Source organism: Vipera berus (genome assembly GCF_964194415.1).
Source record: "Vipera berus genome assembly, chromosome: 1".
NCBI classification, from domain to species: domain Eukaryota; kingdom Metazoa; phylum Chordata; class Lepidosauria; order Squamata; family Viperidae; genus Vipera; species Vipera berus.
The window spans coordinates 20,390,239-20,412,882 of record NC_138202.1 but is presented as its reverse complement, the minus strand read 5'-3'; the positions used below and the strand labels follow the sequence as shown (position 1 = coordinate 20,412,882).

Here is a 22,644-nt window from a genome sequence, read left to right as displayed (position 1 = left end):
TGGGGAAATCAGCTGCTCTCACGCTGATATAAAGCTGGCATTGTCCCAGGAAGGCAGGAAACAGTTCTGGTTTACCAGCAAACTTATCCGGCATAGCTAACTGACATTTCCTCCTGGGTGGGGGGGCAGCATGTACCTGAGCCTGCAGTTGTGCCACCTGAGTGGCCAGCAAGGTGAGTTGCTGGTTGAGCTGGGCATTCTCGGCAAGAAGCTGCTCCATCGTAGTATTAAGGGGTGGGTGGCTGAAAGCAAACTGTTCTGAACCAGCCCTCTTCTCCCAACCCCTAATTAAGAGACGAGTCTGGAAAGCGTCCAAGGCTAAAAGGCTTCTGCCAAGGTTTAATTACACAGATAACAAAACACAAGAGCTTGTCTTCTCAAACGAAAAAGTTGCTTTCAGCAACTAGCCCCTCCCCAAACACTTCTTTTATAGAGAGCTCAGGGCGTGGTCTCCCTGTGCCTCCTCCCGAGGAGTCCCATAGTCTTTCTTTGTTTGTCCCTGCTCGTCTGCCTCCTACGTCGGGCGTCCTTGAACAGGGCCAGCTGTGGGTCATCATCCTCCGCACTCTCGGGCTCACACAGCTGAGAAGAGGTCCCCGGCTGAGGACTCTGCAAAGCCTCCAAATCATCATCAGCCGGTTCGTTTCCCTCCTCCCCCACATCTGAGTCCTCCGATACATCGGACCCGGCTGTCGGACCCACCGGCTGGCCCTGAGTCACAACAGGCAGGGCTAGATGAATCAAAAGTTGGAATTAAGATTGCCGGAAGAAATATCAACAACCTAAGATGCGCAGATGATACCACTCTAATGGCAGAAAGTGAAGAAGAACTAAAGAGCCTCTTGTTGCGGGTGAAGAAGGAGAGTGCAAAACATGGGTTGAAACTTAACATTAAGAAAACCAAGATCATGGCATCTGGCCCTCTCAATTCCTGGCAAATAGATGGGGAAGAAATGGAGGTAGTGACAGATTTTATTTTCCTGGGCTCCAAGATCACTGCAGATGGGGACTGTAGCCAAGAAATTAAAAGATGCTTGCTCCTGGGGAGGAAAGCCATGGCAAATCTAGACAGCACACTAAAAAGCAGAGACATCACCCTGTCAACAAAAGTGTGTATAGTCAAGGCTATGGTCTTCCCAGTTGCAATGTATGGCAGTGAAAGTTGGACCATAAGAAAGGCTGAGCGCCAAAGAATTGAGGCCTTTGAACTCTGGTGCTGGAGAAGACTCCTGCGAGTCCCTTGGACTGCAAGGCGATCAAACAGGTCAGTCCTAGAGGAGATCAATCCTGACTGCTCTTTAGAAGGCCAGATCCTGAAGCTAAAACTCAAATACTTTGGCCACCTAATGAGAAGGAAGGACTCACTGGAGAAGAGCCTAATGCTGGGAAAGATTGAGGGCAATAGAAGAAGGGGACGACAGAGAATGAGGTGGCTGGATGGAGTTACTGAAGCAGTAGGCGTGAGCTTAAATGGACTCCAGAAGATGGTAGAGGACAGGAAGTCCTGGAGGAATGTTGTCCATAGGGTCGCGATGGGTCGGACACGACTTCGCAGCTAACAACAACAACAACAGAATACTGATTACCTATCTTGGAGATTTTGATGACTTTGGGGGATGAACATTTCAGCATAGGTCAACTCATCTTATGCGCCATCATAAGAGCTGGTCAACATCTCCAGTTGCTTTGAGAGAAGTACTTCCTTTTGAGATTATGATTTTTCCAATCTAATTTGCTGAAATATGGATAAATAATTACGTTGTTGTCAAAAGAGAGACCCTGGGAGAAGTGTGAGACCTGGTGGAAACGGGAACAAATACAACCAGTTGGCTACTTTGCTATTTGAAAACCCAAATGGATAACTAAAGAGAGACATACAGGCACTAGGTGCAGGATCCTATAATCCCTATAATGGTGCCAGCATAGATTGTCCTTGCATCCTTAACTGGAACACAGTCTTCAAATTGAAATAATCAAGTTTGCCATCTTTATTAATAATGAATAAATAAAACAATCTCTTCTGCTAAGTAAAATACTCTGTCATGGTTCCGATTAATGAAACAGATCAAAGAACACTGCATGATTGTTTATTCCAAAAAAGTTTATAATAATGAGAACAGAGCATCGGCACTCATGGATGGATGCCAGAATCTGAATTCTCCTCCCCTTAACCCATCATATCATACGGAATCTCCCTCTCTTAATTATATTCACCAATTAGTTTAACACACAAAGTTTCACTTCCCTTCTGAAGCGCTCTTATCTTCTCAAAACATCCAGGTTGAATTCCTCCTGTGCCTTAGTGATTCAGCACCAAACAGTTAAAGCAAAAGGCTGTCTCTTATATTGTCAGTGCAAAAACATGTCAATGTTTGCAGCATTGACATACTCATTTGCTTCATCCTTTTAAAAGGCATTTTGAAAATTGCCCTTGAGGCAAGCATGCCTGATTATTATTAAGGCAAAATAGAAATATGAATGAGCATTTAGGTCAAGAACAGTTATGTAGTTGCATTATAAAGTCAGCTCTACCTATATCTAGTTTTTAATACTTTCCATTTGATTTTTAACCATTCCACTTTGTAGGGGACAGCATATCATGTGCAGATAAGTATTTTCACTGATTTTATTTGACTTTGGGTGATGGTTGCAATGAAAGCTGTTCCATGGAAGGGTACTAGAACAAAGTCATATGAGTCATAGCCCCATAATTTCATAGGCAGGAAATGTCTCAGGCATTTCCTCTTAACTAGATCACTAGAGAGTCAATAAGGAGTAGTGATTAAATCACCAGGCTAGAAACTAGAAGACTGTGAGTTCTAGTCCCACTTTAGCCATGAAAGCCATGTAAGTGACTTTGGGACAATCACTCTTTTTCAGCTCAACTTACCTCACAGGGTTGTTGTGGGGAAAATAGGAGGAGGGAGGAGAATTACTTATAACTACTTATGAAGAAATAAAGGTGGAATAAAAATCAATCAAACAAATCAATCAATCATATAGGGTGGATAGCTTCTATCTGCAGAATATTGTTTACAATATAGATCATTTAAATTTTTCTTGCATTCTAGTGTGATGATGATGATGATGATGACAATGATGATGATAATTTATTTGAAATATTTATAGACTACCCTTGTGCACATAGACTAGCGTATAGCAGTTCAAACTAGAATAGAATAGAATAGAATAGAATAGAATAGAATAGAATAGAATAGAATAGAATAGAATAGAATAGAATTAATAATCATAGTAATGATACCAATAAGAGAAGATTGCAGAAAAGGTGAGAAGGAAAATAGTGATACAGCCATACCCATAACACACATGGGTAGATATCCTTAGGCATAAGATAGTGCTATGGAAATTAGGTGTTCAGCAGAGTGAAGGCATGAGGGGAAAAATCACAAATTTTAAAAATGTTTATTTTTTTAAAAAGCAATTAAAATAATTTTCTCAATAACAGTTTGTGAGAAAGAATAAATATTTCAAAAGCATAGTTTCACAACTGATATGTTTTAAGAGGGATGCCTATGATAAATCCACTAAAATATTTTGGACACACTAAAAAGTTGTTTTTGTGGAACTGTCAGATTCCAATGTTCTCTCTAATTTCTGGTCTTTCCAATGAGAAAATGGGGGCTTTAGTTTTTCAGACTCTTGATGGTATCATAAGACATAAGTGTTAAACTCAGCTTCTTTTTGGGATGAAGATGAGCATACATATGCTCCATCATAGATGCAACTAGACAAAAATGATTTAGTTCTAATTATTTTGATTTAAATTTATTTAAATTTAATATTTAAAGATTATTTAAATTATTTAGATTTGAAATCCTGGCAAGTACTTTGCTTAAATTTCAACCAGAGTACAGCTGTGTTCCTAGCATTAAAATCAGCAAGTCCTGTTTGGGCATTATTGGGAAAGAGACAGGCAGCATTGGATAGCAGTTTAGGAGCTGGACTATAAGCAGGGAATTTCATGTTCCAGTCCTCCTGTATGCACAGATGCCAGATGGCTGATGTTTGGCTAGTCACTGCAGTACTATTCAGATCAGCATCAGGATCTGCTTCTTCTCAGCTATTAGCTGAGCAGGACCATTATTTCCATTAGATTCAAGGTGCTGGTGATGACCTATAAAGCCCTAAATGGCATGGGTCCGGATTATCTTAGGGAGCACCTGCTGCCAGCGTCAACTTCCCATTGTCCTGTGTGCTCCCACAGGGAAGGCCTCCTCAGGGTCCCGCCGGTCAAGGAGTGCCGGCGGGTGATTCCCAGGGGAAGAGCATTCTCGGTGGGCGCGCCTGCCCTATGGAATCAGCTGCCGGTGGAACTCCGGATCGCCCCCGACCTTCGTTCATTTCGCCAGGACCTAAAAACCTGGCTATTTGAGCTGGCTGGCCTGGACTGAGGGGTTTTAAGGTTTTAAATTCAATTTTAAACTGTTGGGGCTATTAATTTAATTGTATTTTAATCTGTATACTGTATTTTTTTTAATTTGGCCTGTAAACCGCCCTGAGTCCTTCGGGAAAAGGGCGGTATATAAATCGAATAAAATAAATAAATAATAAAATAAATTAGTGCTAGAGGGAGGCAATGGTGAGGAACTGTAATGCCACATTGTGCATTGCAGCATTGTGATGTATTTTTTTGCCCTACATTCTTATATATGTCTTAGAAGAAAGCATGAAAGGCTAGGACATCAGTGGAGACAGTATAACATCTATTTCATATTTTGGATAGGAACAGACACTGCATTTTCATTAAAATTTTATTATATAAAACTATTCAACCAAAGAGAAACACAAATCTGCATAAGCACAATTTCAACATAACTGGTTTACAAGGGGAAAGGGGAGGAAGCCCTGGAGATGACAAATCAACTCCAAAACTTTGTACCACCTTTCTGAAAATCATCTTCTTTATCTAAAATAGATTGACATCTTGACAAATTTTCAAGCAGCCTCTCCAAACCTGGGGCAGGATTATAGGAATTATAAGCCTTGGTGGAGCAGTGGGCTAATGCCTCCTTAAGTAACACCAGCTGCCTGCAATTAGTGCAGGTTCGCATCCCACCAGGCTCAAGGTTGACTCAGCCTTCCATCCTTCCGAGGTAGGTAGGACCCAGATTGTTGGGGGCAATAAGCTGACTTTGTATTAATGCCACATGGGGGGGGGGCGAAAGCCCTAATAAGCAGGCATATACATAGAATGAAGGCTATTGCTAAGCACATTGATTTGTGCTTTAAATTGTAAGCCGCCCTGAGTCTTTGGAGAAGGGCGGGATATAAATGGGATTAAAATAAAAATAAAAATAAATAATCCCACAAACAGGCTTGACTCAAAGTTGTGGGAAGCTGTCTTAGAGTATTTAGCCAAAAGGAAACAGAGATAAATCTAATTTGAGTGGATATCGCTGTAATCAGCTTCAGTTATTAGTGAACTCCTATTTTGAACAAAGTCTTTAGCCTCTACAATACATGCTATGTATGTATAATTTATACAGAAAATATATATGCCACCCACTCTCTTAATGCATATTATTCTGCAATAAGTAGCAGTTTGAACACAAATTTCTCTAATACATTCATGTTTCTATGCAATTAACCCTAATAATTCTTTTACAAATATATGTGTCAATAGTGATTTGTATTAAAATGTATCTTTCATCTTATTTAGGAAATGTTTGGTATTCCTGCTTTCAAATCTTTTACATTGCAAAGTTCTCTGTTTATAGACAATGGGAAAAGAAGGGTGGGTGGAATATGAACTTAATAGATTGCTCTCTGTCTCTCCATATAGAATTATGCCAAGCAATACCAGCTTCTTAAAGGTCAAGTGTTTATAATTTCTCAACATCCACACACAACAATACTGAAGATCTTCTTATACAGACCCTGACATTGAACTCTTTAATAATTGTTGGCATTTGAGATTCTTGATATACATATATTTGCCTGGAAAACTTCAATAGTAATTGATTAGGCAACACAAAAATTAAAACAAGAAACCATCCATCCAGTCATCTTGGATGAAATGCAAAGTGTCTTCAAAGAAAAACAAGAAAGTCCAGTTGCCTCGTGAAAAAGCACCTTTGGATTAAAACAAGAAAATATACAGTTTTGAGGAATGATTACTAGCTAAGCATTTGGGAGATTAATAATGTTGGCTTTTGAATCTGAGATGCTTAGATTATGTGTGAATAGGATAATTCTCCATAATGAAGTGAGAGAAAATAACTAAAGATTACAATTTTGTTGTTGTTGTTAGCTGCGAAGTCGTGTCTGACCCATCGCGACCCTATGGACAACATTCCTCCAGGCCTTCCTGTCTTCTACCATCTTCTGGAGTCCATTTAAGCTCACGCCTACTGCTTCAGTGACTCCATCCAGCCACCTCATTCTCTGTCGTCCCCTTCTTCTATTGCCCTCGATCTTTCCCAGCATTAGGCTCTTCTCCAGTGAGTCCTTCCTTCTCATTAGGTGGCCAAAGTATTTGAGTTTTAGCTTCAGGATCTGGCCTTCTAAAGAGCAGTCAGGATTGATCTCCTCTAGGACTGACCGGTTTGATCGCCTTGCAGTCCAAGGGACTCGCAGGAGTCTTCTCCAGCACCATAGTTCAAAGGCCTCAATTCTTTGGCGCTCAGCCTTTCTTATGGTCCAACTTTCACTGCCATACATTGCAACTGGGAAGACCATAGCCTTGACTATACGCACTTTTGTTGACAGGGTGATGTCTCTGCTTTTTAGTGTGCTGTCTAGATTTGCCATGGCTTTCCTCCCCAGGAGCAAGCGTCTTTTAATTTCTTGGCTACAGTCCCCATCTGCAGTGATCTTGGAGCCCAGGAAAACAAAATCTGTCACTACCTCCATTTCTTCCCCATCTATTTGCCAGGAATTGAGAGGGCCAGTTGCCATGATCTTGGTTTTCTTAATGTTAAGTTTCAACCCAAGTTTTGCACTCTCCTTCTTCACCCGCAACAAGAGGCTCTTTAGTTCTTCTTCACTTTCTGCCATTAGAGTGGTATCATCTGCGTATCTTAGGTTGTTGATATTTCTTCCGGCAATCTTAATTCCAACTTTTGATTCATCTAGCCCTGCCTTTCTCATGATGTGCTCTGCATATAAGTTAAATAGGCAGGGCGACAGTATACAGCCTTGCCGGACTCCTTTCCCAATTTTGAACCAATCAGTGGTTCCGTGTCCAGTTCTCACTGTTGCTTCTTGACCCGCATATAGGTTTCTCAAGAGACAAATAAGATGGTCTGGTACTCCCATCTCTTTAAGAACTTGCCACAGTTTGTTATGATCCACACAATCAAAGGCTTTAGCATAGTCAATGAAGCAGAAGTAGATGTTTTTCTGGAACTCCCTAGCTTTCTCCATGATCCAGCGTATGTTGGCAATTTGATCTCTAGTTCCTCTGCCTCTTCGAAATCCTGCCTGTACTTCTGGTAGTTCTCGATCCACATACTGCTGAAGTCTAGCTTGTAGGATTTTAAGCATGACTTTACTAGCATGAGAAATGAGTGCAATGGTGCGATAGTTTGAACATTCTTTGGCACTGCCTTTCTTTGGAATTGGAATGTAAACTGATCTTTTCCAATCCTGTGGCCACTGTTGAGTTTTCCAAATTTGCTGGCAAATTGAGTGTAGCACTTTTACTGCACTGTCTTTTAAGATTTTGAATAGCTCAGCTGGAATACTGTCACCTCCACTAGCTTTGTTGTTGCTCAGCTTTTCTAAGGCCCACTTCACCTCACATTCTAGGATGTCTGGCTCGAGGTCAGTGACCACATCATTGTGATTATCTGGGACGTTAAGCTCATTCTTGTATAGTTCTTCTGTGTAATTTTGCCACCTCTTCTTAATCTCTTCTGCCTCTGTTAGGTCCCTGCCATTTTGGTCCTTTATCATGCCCATTTTTGCATTAAACGTTCCCTTCATCTCTCCAATTTTCTTGAAAAGATCTCTGGTCCTCCCTATTCTATTGTTTTCTTCTATTTCTTTGCACTGCTCATTTAAGAAGGCATTCTTATCTCTTCTAGCTATTCTCTGGAATTCTGCATTCAATTGGGCATATCTATGTTTTTCTCCCTTGCCTTTCGCTTCCCTCCTTTCCTCAGCTATTTGCAAAGCTTCCTCAGACAGCCATTTTGCTTTCTTGCATTTCTTTTTCTTTGGGATAGTTTTGGTTGCTACCTGTTGTACAATGTCGCGAACCTCTGTCCATAGTTCTTCAGGCACTCTGTCTATCAGATCTAATTCCTTAAATCTATTTGTCACCTCTACTGTATATTCAACAGATTACAATTTACTAATGTTGAAAAATCTGAATTCAGAATTCCTCTAATGTTCAACCAACGTTTAGTTTCAGTAAACCATGGTTAAGAAGATTGCTTCTAATCTGGGATTCTGTAAATCAGCTGCAATTTTTCTTGCTACAGAAACTACTTATTTCTTCAAGACACAGCAAGAATGCAATTTATCGTATTATACTGATATCCTCTTCCTCCACAGAAGTCTTGTCCCCAGTGGTGGGACTCAGCCAGTTCGTACCAGTTTGGCAGAACCAGTAGCTAATTTTTTTGCTGCCCAGGCCCAGAATGGACTTCTGGAAGCAGCATCCACACAGAGAACTGGTTGTTCACATATCTGAATCCCACCACTGCTTATCTCTCTATGAAGTGCTGTAGGAAATCACTGGAGAAAGGTGAAGTAAGGTATTAACTTGGCTTCACACTTCAGGAGGGTCTAGGACATGGGTGTGAAACTCACCATGTCATGTGACCTATTGTGATGCATCACAACTTTTTTTGCATTGCTGGAGAGGGGTGGGTGTGGCTTCTGCATGATGCAACTGACCCACGGGTCAGCAGTTTGACACACCTACTGCTTCAGTGACTCCATCCAGCCACCTCATTCTCTGTTGTCCCCTTCTTCTCTTGCCCTCAACCTTTCCCAGCATTAGGCTCTTCTCCAGTGAGTCCTTCTTTCTCATTAGGTGGCCAAAGTATTTGAGTTTCAAATTCAGGATCTGGCCTTCTAAAGAGCAGTCAGGGTTGATCTCCTCTAGGACTGACCGGTTTGATTGCCTTGCAGTCCAAGGGACTTGCAGGAGTCTTCTCCAGCACCATAATTCAAAGGCTTCAATTTTTTAGTGCTCAGCCTTTCTTATGGTCCAACTTTCACAGCCATACATTGCAACTGGGAAGACCATAGCCTTGACTATGCACTTTTGTTGGCAGGGTGATGTCTCTGCTTTTTAATGTGCTGTCTAGATTTGCCATGGCTTTCCTCCCCAGGAGCAAGCATCTTTTAATTTTTTGGCTGCAATCCCCATCTGCGGTGATCTTGGAGCCCAGGAAAATAAAATAAAACCTGTCACTACCTCCATTTCTTCCCCATCTATTTGCCAGGAATTGAGAGGGCCAGATGCCACGATCTTGGTTTGGTAAAGCTAAACTGGAATCAGTTTGAATTTCTTCATCATTCTGAATTTCTTGTACAGAATTCAGTTCTACAGCATTCTCTGACAATATGATGTTTCTTCTGGGTTTAAATATAAAAATATATAAGATCCTTCATTTAGCTGAGGGCAAGAACTCAAGAGAAATAAGATTTATATAGAAATGTGAGGTTATCTTGAAGATGCCAGATCAATATTTGCAGTCTTAACATTTACATCATTGCTGGCATTATTGCAAAGAACAGCTTAAAGGAATACTGTATGTATTTATTGGAGGGGAGAAACCCCCCCCCCAGCTACTACTGCCAATCTTATATTAGAGGAAATTTCCTTGGCCAGCCTATGGATGGGCATTGCCAAAGGACAAAGTATCTCCAAAGAATGAAGTAGTAGCTTTCCTGGTAAATAATGATTTGAAATAATTCAACATTGACAAGTTTTTTTTTTTTAAAAAATGGATAACTCTCAGAATGACTTCACCAGATTTCTGATTCTTGAAAGATGTCAAACATAAAAGCAGGCTTAATTTTGTGTCTTGAAAAGCAGAATTATTTTCTTTATCAGATTTTATTGTGAATTCAACCTAAAGGAACGCAATACTGGGAAGAAGAACCAAACTTTATTGACTCCCTGCTTTAGAAAAAAGAGCGACCCCAAACAATGGAAACACAAAGATTTGTATAGATGTTGAGGGTTACAGGGTGTGAAGTCATAGGGATCTGATTTATCGGCCAATTTGGGAAAGCTAGTTAAGTCCTCGTCATCATACCTGGAGTTACTTGTATTGTTAGGCAAAATGGAACTTTCAGATGGCAGCTGAGCTGGAGAAGTGAATTGCTAAAGGAGATGTAGTGTAGAGGTCAGCGGCTAAGGGTGGATAGAGCCTTGGGATTTCTCTAGGTTGCAGTTCCCAAAGTTGGCAGGGCTGCCCTTGGGCTGGACTATAGTAAGGAGGCTTCTGTTCTCTGGTTTAGATGGGATGGGGATGGGGGAGGGTTTATCAGGGAGAGGGAAGATCAATTGGTGCCTGATGGGATCAGAGAAAGAGATGAAGTCAAACAATGGGGAAAAAGATGCAGCCTCCATTTTGATTGTTATGTTTATGTCATTCACCACAATTTATATGCTGTGCAACTGACACATGATTCAGGGTAGCTAACAATCAATAAAATAGATACTATAATTAAGACAATTAAAAACAACTTTTCATTCATAGAGTAAGCACTAAAAAGTTTACCATTTCCAAACAGGATCACCCAGTATCCTGTGCCAGTGAGAAAGAACAAAAATACCCAGGTCTTCAGCAGTTTCCAAAGGGCTGGGAAGGTTGGGCCCTCCACATTTTGGGAGGTGTGGTGTGGTGCCACAGTAAAGAAGATATGCTTCCTGATTTCTATTACATATCATTATTTAATAGAAAATCTCCCTCCTTCCCTCCCTCCCTCCCTCCCTCCCTCCCTCCCTCCCTCCCTTCCTTCCTTCCTTCCTTCCTTCCTTCCTTCCTTCCTTCCTTCCTTCCTTCCCAATAAAGCCAACACCATCTTCTTCAAGCTCTAACCTCATCCTATCCCAGCCCTTAGGGGATCAACCAATTCTTTACAGTCTTCTGGAAGGCCAAAAAGGTAGGAATCTGCTGGATCTCTGTGGAAGGGCAGGAGGGCAGGAGTTTCTATGGTAAGGGCCACATAAAGGAAGGGACCAGTAGTTTCCCCCATCTATCCAATGTGGTGGAACAGGCATGGAAAAGCAGTGCCACAAATAGATGATAACTAGCACTTTGAATTGAATCTGGAATTCCACTGGGAATCACAGCAGAGATGTTACATGGTTGAATAAAGGCACATCCATAACTACCTGTGCCACTACATTCTGGACCAGCTACAACTTCCAAATGGTATTCAAGGCAGTTCTATTTTAGGTGAATTACTCACAGTGATGTTAATGACCTATGTTGCTTTAAGGAAGAATTCTTAAGGTCTCAGAAGCCATGAGGAATTGTGAAAGACTATTAGTATCCAGCTCTAATTCTATAACATCATGACTGATTAATTGCATTTACACCATGCCTGTTCTTGAGAGCTCAAGTTGGTGTACACAAGAGGCTTCCTTCATTTTACCTCTACCATAAGAATTTGAAATAGATTGAGATAGATTGATTAGTGAGAACAATTGGCCCCCAAACACCCACCAAGATCCAGAATGGAAGAATGAGAAAGTTCCCTCTGATAATTCAAACAGTAATCTGAATCCAATGTCAATTTATTATCTCTTAATCAAATCTAACTCTCAGGCTTATTGAGAAAATAAATCAGGGAGATGGAAAACTATATACATGATCCTGAGCTCTTGGAAAAAAGATAATACATTGTATAAATAGAATTGCTGAATAAGTACAGAAATAAATAAGGGTGAATGGTTTCATACACATTCAGTATCTTTTATCTCTTTTTCCATCTTGTCATGCAGAAAACATCCATGGTCCACTTAAGCATCTGATTGGAGACAAAGATGATGCTTCACTGTTCAGATAATCAAGGGGAAAAGAAAAGGAAGAAAGAGAAAAGTATCATAGGAAGTTATTATTCATTCTAGTACTTCTTCCATATTTTTGCAGCAAATTAATCTGTTTACCAATAACATTCTGCTTTCTTGAGCAGTTATATGTTACTACCCTTAGCTCAATCCAGAACACAAAATATTCCAAAGGGATCTCTCTCTCTCTCTCTCTCTCTCTCTCTCTCTCTCTCTCTCTCTCTCTCTCTCTCTCTCTCTCTCTCTCTCTCTCTCTCTCTCTCTCTCTCTCTCTCTCTCTCTTGTGTGTGTGTGTGTGTGTGTGTGTGTGTGTATTATATACATACCACAAAGCCTTGGCATTGATAAACTAGTCACTTGTTTACTTGTAAAGAAGGTGAAAGGAACTGAGATTCAAAAGCATCCAAAACGCCCCCAGCAGACTCTTTCTATGTTATCTATGTTAAAAGAAGAAAAGTAAAGAATAAAAGGGATGAGAGAGGCAGGGCAGAAAAAGCTGATAGCAGATCTATCATATTTCAGCATGCCAAACCAAAGCACTGGGAAGAAATCAACCTACAGTGAAACTGGAATCTTCTCCAGGAAGATATTGGCAGAAACATGACTGAATACATCAGCTCATGTTTTGCAAGGCAGGGATACTGCTGGAGAACAAGACTGATGCTGAAGTGCTGAGACTTTTATGTCTGGAAACTTGAACTCCCAGCTTTCTCTTTGCTGATTTTCACTTGCCTGAAGCACTGGCCTAATGCATGTTTGTTGAAAGTAAAGCTACAATCAAAACTCTGGAACTGCCTTTGTTGCAAAGGTCAACTAGACTCTCTTCTCGACTTCCTGTTTAAGCATTTCTTGAAACCCTTCTCATTTTATGCTTTTAAATGTTTTATGATCTACAGTCCTAATGGATTTTTTATGGCTTGCTGCTGCTTTAAAATTGATCTATTTTTAGTGATGGAATTTTAATATTGAACTTTTTTTTAATTTTACGTTGTTTGAGCTGAAAAGTATGGCTTGACCTTTTTGCTAATGATGATAATAATGATAACAATTTGCTTGGTGGCTTTAACAAAATGTTTATCCATCTTCATCTGTATTTCTAATAGCTTGGCTTATTGACTGAGCTATGCAGACCCATGTGATTACATTTAATGATCTCACAACATAATGCACCACAGGGCAAGATGGTGATGGAATGCAATGACATCATTTTTTGAAAGGTAGCTTAAATCAGTGGTTGTCACCCTTTATGTCCTACCAATCATTCTATCAAAGCATCAGATGTCCCCAAGACTGAAACAGAAAGCCCCCTTCTTCCGTGAAGGACATATCAAGTTTTTCAGACATTCTACTCTTATACTTATCACTTACAGTAAGTTATTAAAGACATCATCATTTATAATAATACTTTGGTAATATAATCTTAAATGTCTTACTGGAGGCTTTTAAAAAGAGACTGGACAACCATTTGTATAAGGTCTCCTGTTTGAGCAGGGGGTTGGACTAGGAGACCTCCAAGGTGCCTGTCAATTCTATTATTTTATGCTTTATGTATAAGCAAGGGCTATTTGGGGCTGAAACAGTATTTGACATTGTGAGAGCACCCTTCCCCTAAACCTTAATTTTGGCTTTCTTTTCCAGCAAACACTAATGCAAACACTGATTACTCAGATATGGATACAAAATAACCGAGTTGGGAAAAAAACTTGGAGGTCCTCTAGTCCAACCCTTTGCTCAAACAGGAGACCCTATACCAGGAGTAGGCAACCTCGGCTCTTTTATGACTCATGGACTTTAACTCCCAGGATTTCTGGGAGTTGAAGTCCATGAGTCACAAAAGAGCCGAGGTTGCCTACCCCTGCCCTATACCATTCCAGACAAATGGCTGCCCAATCTCTTCTTAAAAGCCTCCAGTGTTGGAGCACCCACAGCTTCTGAAGACAAGCCATTCCACTGATGGGAAATTCTCACTGTCAGGAAATTTCTCCTTATTTTTAGGTTGCTTCTTTCCTTGATTAGTTTCCATCTGTTACTCTTTGTCTTGCCCTCAGATGTTGTTCTGTTTCTAAGTCTTTAACCATTGGGGGAAAGGTTAACTTGAGTCTCACCTAAATTACTTCTATATACCAACTGTAATACTGATATCACCAGGTGAGAATCACTAATTTAGAGAACATTTGCTTTCCCTTTACCCTATAGACTCAGACACTTAGAAAGCTTAAGTGATTCAGTTAGAACCTTCTTTAATATGTGAGCGTTGTTAGTGAATGCCTAGTTCAGGGGTGTCAAACTGCCAGCCTGCAGGCCGGATGCTTCATGTGGAAGCTGTACCCACCCCAGCTCTGGCAAGGGGGAAAAAGTCATGATACGTCACGACACATCACATGACGCAGTGAGTTTGACACCCCTGGCCTAGTTAGTGGGAAAGAACCACTTTCTCTCTGCCTGTCTGCCTGCCTTAAAATCCCCATCTTGACTTTTTTTTTTACCAAGTTCCCTTTATGATAGCAATAGCACTAGCAATAGTACTTAGACTTATGTACCGCTTCATAGTGCTTTATAGTCCTCTTTAAGCAGTTTACAGATTCGGTATATTGCCCCTGACAATTGGGGTCCTCATTTTACCAACCTCAGAAGGATGGAAGGCTGAGTCAACCTTGAGCTGGTCAGATCAAATTGAAAATGTAAGTGATATTGGTATTGCTATTAAAATGAAGTGTGTAGCAGTAACTGGGGCACAATGCAGATTTGTAGAATCAGCATTGTTGTTTGTTTGTTTGTTTGTTCATTTATTTATTTATTTATTTTCCTTTGGTTTTTCATTGAGTCAATGCTAAATACATGTTTGGATACAAGGTACAGAGTAAGAATCTGCTAAATATTGACAGCAGGCCTCTCACACATACCTCATCTCCTGTCTTTGAAGGAGATTTTGATGTTGTGCAACTCTGAGTTATTTAACAGCCTCCTCTGGATTGAGGATATGAATGTCACATCTATTGTAGTGTACAAAATGTATGGCTTTCAAATGAAGGTAGAAAAAGCTTTGCCACTTCCAATGAGTTCAGCATTCCAAAACGGCAATTGGTACAATGGCCAGCAATTGCTTTGCAAGGCATATCCTTTTTTACTTTCACTCTCCTTCACCAATCCCCCAGCTTCTTACAGAATGGGACAACTCACTGCGGCCAACTTGCAATGGCCAACTCACTGTAGGACAATTCAACAATTCAGTTTAATTAGTTAAAATAATTAAAACATTATTTTAATTTTTGTCACTCACATTTAATTAATGTGGTTTCTTTGATTATTCTATTGCTCCATTTCTTTGATATTAGTGTAACTCTAATCCTGTGGTGAGTTGTCCTGCAACGAGTTAGCCATGGCGAGTTGGCCACAGTGAGTTGGCCATGATAAGTTGTCCTAGACCCCCTTCTTACTGCCAGAAGAAATGGTGGGATTGGTTAAGAAAAATCTTAAAAGAAAGCTGGCTAGGTACCCTGGGCTAGAGGGTAATTTTTCCAATTTCAACTTCAGTGCAGCTTTCTTTCTCCTTCTAAGTGACAGGGGAAGCACTCATAATAAATGAATTCACATTATGTGAATTTTTAGGAAAATAATTGCTGTTGTAGCACATGCCCAACCGGTCATAATCTACAAACTATGAGAACAATGTGCGAGAAAGCTGAGTCGCTACCTCTCCTTATTTATTTATTTGAAATATTAATAGGCTTCCCATAAAGTCCACCCAGGGCAGCAAGCAACAAGAATAAGCAACCATGAACACATCATTAAAATAACATAAGATGTTATTAAAATGTTAAAATTGAAGCAATAATTCAAATACAATAAAACATAATTCAACCAGTATATAAAAAATATTAAAATGGCGACAGGAGTGTGAAATTTAAAGAATTACAATGCAGATACACTCCTTAAAAAAATAAAGAGGGAAAGACCATGTATCATGTGGTTTCTTGGTAGCAACACCAAATTGGTTTGCCACTGTTTCCTTCTGGGCTATTTTTTGACTTCCCAGAGTAGTGTGCAGCCCTGAGATTTCTTTCTGTTTTCCTACATGAAATATTAGCTGGATCTGCTTTAATTTCTTTGATCAACCAAGGTAAAAGGTGCCACAACTGGCCACAAACATGATAACCATCATCTATGAACTTGGTGATTAGACAGGTTTATGAAAGTGGATGGATTGATGATGGTTAGCTGTCTGATTGTTACAGTGGTGGGATTCAAATATGTGAACAACCAGTTTTCTGTGTGGATGCCACTTCCAGAAGTCCATTCTGGGCCTGGGCAACAAAAAATTAGCTACCAGTTCTGCTGAAGTGGTGCAAACCAGCTGAATCCCACCACTAGTTTGTTGTGGCACTGTCAGGGCTGCCTCCCATCAATTCCTAGGAAAGAAAACCCATGACTCCATGGACTTAGAGAAAAGGTACTTTTACTAAAAAGTAAAAGTCAGACAAGACCTGACGCAAACGCAAAAACAGTTGGACATAAATATAAATGAGATCACTGGAGAATGTATTAGAACAATGTATGAAAAGGACAAATTGAAAATCACCCCAGAGCCCCCACCCCCCAGTAATCAAACAGATGGAGTCCAATCAACATCCAGAAAGATGTTTTGGGAAGGTGCTCTGTGTCTCTTTTGTGCATGCCATTCCCTGGAAGGTTGGCCTTGAAGCTGTGAAACAACCCAAGGGGGCCTCTCGGTTTTCCATGAGTTTGATCCTCCCATCAGTTTGCAGCATTTCCACTTTCACCCCACCTGCACGCTTCCCCTCCCACATGCCGATTGCTCCCTCCCTCCTCCATTTCCATGGCAGCTGGCAGCAAGCTTGAAGGAAAGTGATGACGGCCAGGCTGACAGGAACTTATATCATACCCTGAAGGCTGTCTGAAGTACTTTGTTGGTTGTTGTTGGGAAGATAATGCGACACCTATACTACCTAAACTTAGATATAATCCTCAAATTTCATTTAACTTGAATTAGACTACAGGTATCTTCATAGACAATCTATGACTGGCAACTATATAGAAGTGGTTTATCATTGCCTTCTTCCAGAATATTTGTTGGATTTCCTAATCTAATTTACAATCTTAGAATTCCCTGCTAGTTTACCAATTAGTTTCTAAAGCAACAACATTTTTGATAGGAATTGCTATCTGCTAAATCAGACATACTTCTACTAATTCAGACATGTAATGGGTGTAGAGATGGCTTTGAAAGAGAGAGGAAAGGTCCATTAGCAAGGTAATAATCAAACAAATATGCCTAATAGCAGTCTATGGTAACACCTAGGACCGGTGCCCTCTAATGCACAGGAAGATAAAAGAGAGGAAGGGAAGGATGTTCAAAATTGAAAAATTCTATTTATTTTTATTTATGAAATTTACATGGCTACTCATCTCACAAATGTGTACCTAGGTGGTGTACAATAAAGCCAACATTTTAAAAATTCATTAAAACAGTTGGACATAAATATAAATGAGATCACTGGAGAATGTATTACAACAATGTATGCTTTTGTAACTATGCCAAAAATTCCAGGTTATCACTTATTTATCAGGTAAAAAAAGAGCTTGAGCATTTGTCTGAAATGGTATAGGGTTTCTTGCCTCAGCAAGGGGCTGGACTAGAAGACATCCAAGGTCCCTTCCAACTCTGTTATTCTATATATTAAAAAAATCCAACCTTTACAATTTCTTCAAAAGATAGAGAAAAATAGAAATTTTGGGTAAGCAGGACCTATACTTGAACAAATATTTTACACAGCCATGAAACACTAAAATTATGGTGTCAAGCCACCTCTTGAGATGGGTGGCTATAGAAGTAAAAATAAATTAATTAAATAAGCTAAGTGATAAAAATTTTCAATCTTTTCTTAAACCAATTATGTTGAATAAAACAATATGCTATGTGATATTTCATAGCAATCTGTCATTCAAAACCATGATAGAGAACTGAAAACCTGAATTCCTGTAAGGGGATTTATTTTATTTTATTTATTTTATTTTAATTCCATTTTTATCCTGCCCTTCTCCGAAGACTCAGGGCAGCTTACAAGCTTAGCAGTAGCCTTCATTCTATGTATACGCCTGCTTATTAGGGCTTTCACACACGCACCAAGCGGCATTATTACAAAGTCAGCTTAATTGCCCCCAACAATCTGGGTCCTCATTTTACCTACCTCGGAAGGATGGAAGGCTGAGTCCACCTTGAGCCTGGTGGGATGCGAACCTGCACTAATTGCAGGCAGCTGGTGTTACTTAAGCAGGCATTAGCCCACTGCTCCACCAAGGCTCTAATAACCTAACCTGACCTTGTCAGGTCCTGACTTTGAACTTATGTAATGAGGGATGTGATTAATATTTGAATTGGAAAGCATCCAGAATATCAAGATGAGACTGGGAAACTCAATAAAATGTCCCAGAAGAAGGCCATGTCAAAACACTTCAGTCCCATTACACTCCCCCCTTAAGTGCATGGAGATGTACAGGAAGTCACCAGGGCTCATCCTTAACTCAATGAAATTTGCTTATCTTCTAGTACTATACTTACCCATCCATTTTATTCTGTGTCACAGAGGAATAACATCTAGTATTAGAAGAAAGAAAATAGACAATGTACAGCTATCAAGCTTCATATGGAGATGCAATTTCCTTGGCTACAGTTGCTCCATAAGATGCCTTCTACATCTCCTAGAACTCTCAAACAACATAATCAAAGTCCATCTCAGACCCAAAATCTATTTCAGTTCCATATTTGCTCACAAAGTTAGAGTTTTCTCTCCTTTCAGCAAATAGGGAATAGTAGGGTTGGAGGAGCAATAGCCATTGCACTTAGACTTATAAACCACTTACAGCCCTCTAAGCAGTTTACAGCATCAGCATATTGCCCCCAACAATCTGGAACCTCATTTTACTGACCTCAGAAGGATGGAAGGCTGAGTCAACCTTCTGCTGGTGGGACTTGAACTGCTGAATGCAGTATTGCATTCTAACCACTGTGCCACCACAGCTCTTGGTGAAGAACAATGAAATCTTCTAGTTCACCCTTTTTTTTCAGGACAAAAATCCTCAGTCAACAATAGCTGTCCAATATATTGTTAGAAAGTAGTTGGAGCAGCCATAACTCCAGGAGGTGGCTATTCTAGTGCTTAATAGATATCAAGGTCAGGAAATTCTTCCTTAGTTTAAGTTTCACTCTCTTTAAAGGGCATCCATCCATTGGTTCCTCTCCCATCTCAGGTGTCACAGAAAATGAAATCCTCTTCGTTTCTATAGGCTAAAGCTAGCCAGTTCTTTTAACCAAGCCCCTAATAATCTTTGCTGTTGATCTCTGCACTTTTTAACATTTCTCAGCATTTAAACCATCTAATAAACAAATAATTTTCTAGGTAACACTACAAAAGTGGTTAACACTACCTCTTTCTTATATTTATTTAACTTCCCAATTTAGCTCATAACCCTAGGATTTATGGGTTATTTACTGGTTAAATATTTTGTAGCTCTACCTTTTCTTAGCTTATTTTTTAAAAATCTAACACTGTTATGTACTGGTACTTAACCATATAATCAGTCAATTCTTAATAAGCAATGTTAACACAACTTAATATTGTGGTTTGGATTGTGCAGTCATGAGAAACAGAGATTAGTTGTTGGGATGTTCACTTTTTCTGTTTCTTTCTTAATCTTCTCTGCATTTGCCTGCTGTCTATCATTTATTATGGCTGCAAGTTGCAATAATCCTTTGGCGAAATTAAGAAAGCACATCCCTTCATATTTTCATTTAAGATTGCGGTTGCTATTATTCTATAAAAACATTTTGATTTATGACATGAAATCTTAATCTTTAAAACTTTTTCATATATCTTAAATGCTCTGGGAAAAAATGGATTCCTGGAAAAATTAACACTTATTTTCCTTAAATTCATTATGGACTTAGGTTACCTGTATTTTAGTAAATCATTTCGTCCAGAAAAAGCAATCTGATTTAGAAATAGTTTGCCACTAAAAACCACTGGCAGCTGGTTGGTGCTTGTTTTTTGTTTATTTATTTATTTTCAGCATTTAAAGCAGGGGTGTCAAACTGCTGGCCTGCAGGCTGGTTGTGTCATCCAGAAGGCACACCTACCCCATTGCCGGCAATGGCAAAATTGTCCCGATACATTGTGCGACGTCACGTGATGTCGCAAGTTTGACATGTCTGGTTTAAAGGTAGATCTCAACTTACAATCACAACTCAGCCCAACATTTCTTACTGTGATAGTTAAGTCAATCATTTCAGTTATTAAATTAGTAACACAGTTATTAAGTGAATCTGGCTTCCTCATTGACTTTGCTTTTCAGAAGGTCACAAAATGGGATCATGTGACCCCGGGACACTGCAACCATGATAAAAGAACTGCAACCATGATAAAAGAACCATGATAAAAGAGCCTTGGTGGAGCAGTGGGTCTCTAATGCCTCCTTAAGTAACACCAGCTGCCTGCAATTAGTCCAGGTTCGCATCCCACCAGGCTCAAGGTTGACTCAGCCTTCCATCCTTCCGAGGTAGGTAAAATGAGGACCCAGATTGTTGGGGGCAATTAAGCTGACTTTGTAATAATGCCGCTTGGGGTGTGTGTGAAAGCCCTAATAAGCAGGCATATACATAGAATGAAGGCTACTGCTAAGCTTGTAAGCCGCCCTGAGTCTTCGGAGAAGGGCGGGATATAAATAGAATAATAAAAAATAAAAATAAAATAAATATGAACCAGTTGCCAAATGGCTGGATTTTGATCATGTGACCATGGGGATGCTGCAACGGTCATAAGTGTGAAAAATGCTCATAAGTGACTTTCAGTGATGTTGTAACTCGAATGGTCAGTAAAAGAACTATTGTAAGTCAAAGATTACCTGTATTATTTTTATTAGTAACTCACAAGGAGGTGAACAGACCTAATACTTCTTCTTGCTTTTATTTTTCTCACAAAAACAACCTTTTAGGTGAGTTGGGCTAGCAGAAACTGACTGGTCCAAGGACATCCATCTAGTTTTCATTCCTAAGGTGGAATGAATGCCTTTTTTGATGACCGAACAGGACTGTTGCTTTTGCTGTTTTACCACTGAAATCAGAAAGTCTGCAAAAGCATGCTTAATGAATAGCTGTAGGTTTCCACCAGGATCATTTGTGTTCAAGTTGGTAAGATGTGTTCATAAAATATTGCAGCAGCTGCAAAGATTTCTCCAAGGTAGAAATCTCTGTCCAAGCTCCACTAGTGAAATTGGAAAGGAGAGAATAAGGAATGTTGTTATGTATTGGGCTCAAATGTAATACCACGTGGGTAGCTGGAACAGCTAACGGCTCTCCAGCAACCCAGACTACAAGTCTCCAGCGCTGCTATTGGCTGCCCCTAGGCGGCAATGGTTGCTTCAAACCAATTGGTTGCCACCTAGGGGCTAAACTATAAATTGTGGCTAGTTACAGATCAGTTCTCAGTTCACATTCTGCAAGCAATAAACCATGAGTTTGCCTGAACTCACTTGCCTCACCTTCTTTCCTGCGCCAGAGAACCTGCTACACAACAAATGTCATAATGGATTCTTTCTCCACGAGTTTCCAGATGCTTTCTCTTGCCATTCTCCAAAAACATTTATGGGGAGTCCAACAGCATTCTCAGATATGGCCAGGCTCCAGCTATCGATTCAATAGAAGATGTTTCTCTATTAGGAACTAATTCAGCTGCTCTTAAGACAGATAAACTAATAAACAAAGATAAGTAATTGAAGTAAATTTTGAAGCTCCCATTGAGGGCTGAGGGTTTCTGAATACTGTGTTTTGTTTTTTCCTCCTGGGGAATTACAGGAATTTTTAAACCTTTTTGGGTGTGCCAATATTTTTAGTCCAATTTAGATATCAGGGCTTGAGAGTGGAGCTTCTCCAGGGTGGTGAGGGTAAAAAAGACATGATATAGCTGCAGTTGTGCAAATCCCTGCCACACTTAAAGAAGAAGTGAAGATTTGATGACACAACACAGCTGCCATCTTGACTTTCTTGACACTCCAATTCAAGTGGCAGCAATTTGCCTTATCCCCAGGAGGACACGCTGGTGAAATAGTTAAGGATTTGTATAGTGGGCATTGCATTCTCCCCACTCTCAAATACTGCACTATGATGATCTAATTCAGGGGTCCCCAACCCCCAGTCCATGGACCAGTATCAAGCTGTGGCATGCCAGCAACCCGTCTGCACAAACACACAAATTCCCATCTGTGGGATGCAGGCAGCACACAAAACCATGCCCCCTCCAGTTCGTGGAAAAACTCTCTCCATATAACTGGTCCCTGGTGCCCAAAAGTTTGGGGACCTCTGATCTAATTGTTTCTTATCTAGCCATGTGTTTTTCTTGTAAAATACAGGAATGGTTTGCCATTGCCTTCCAGTATGAAATTATGCCTTTATATTGTTACTAAAGTGAAGGCCTGGGTTAAGATCATCCTGCATCCTAGATCCTGGATCATAATGGATAAAGTTTATCTATGTGGTTGTTAACAGGAATGCTGATTTAAAATAACACATAATTGATTTGTTTATTTTTATTTGCAGTACAACTTGGGATGGGGTGGCAAATCTGTTGATT

General features: G+C 40.0%; 1 long non-coding RNA gene across 1 annotated transcript in view; it reads right to left on the bottom strand.

Annotated features, from left to right (window-relative positions):
* Positions 1-311: 311 nt before the first annotated feature.
* The window catches only part of LOC308670328, a 269,174-nt gene continuing 246,841 nt past the window's right edge, over positions 312-22,644 (bottom strand). The window contains exon 2 of the long non-coding RNA XR_014026994.1: positions 312-731. This is a non-coding gene — a long non-coding RNA (uncharacterized lncRNA). The remainder of the gene's footprint in view (positions 732-22,644) is intronic.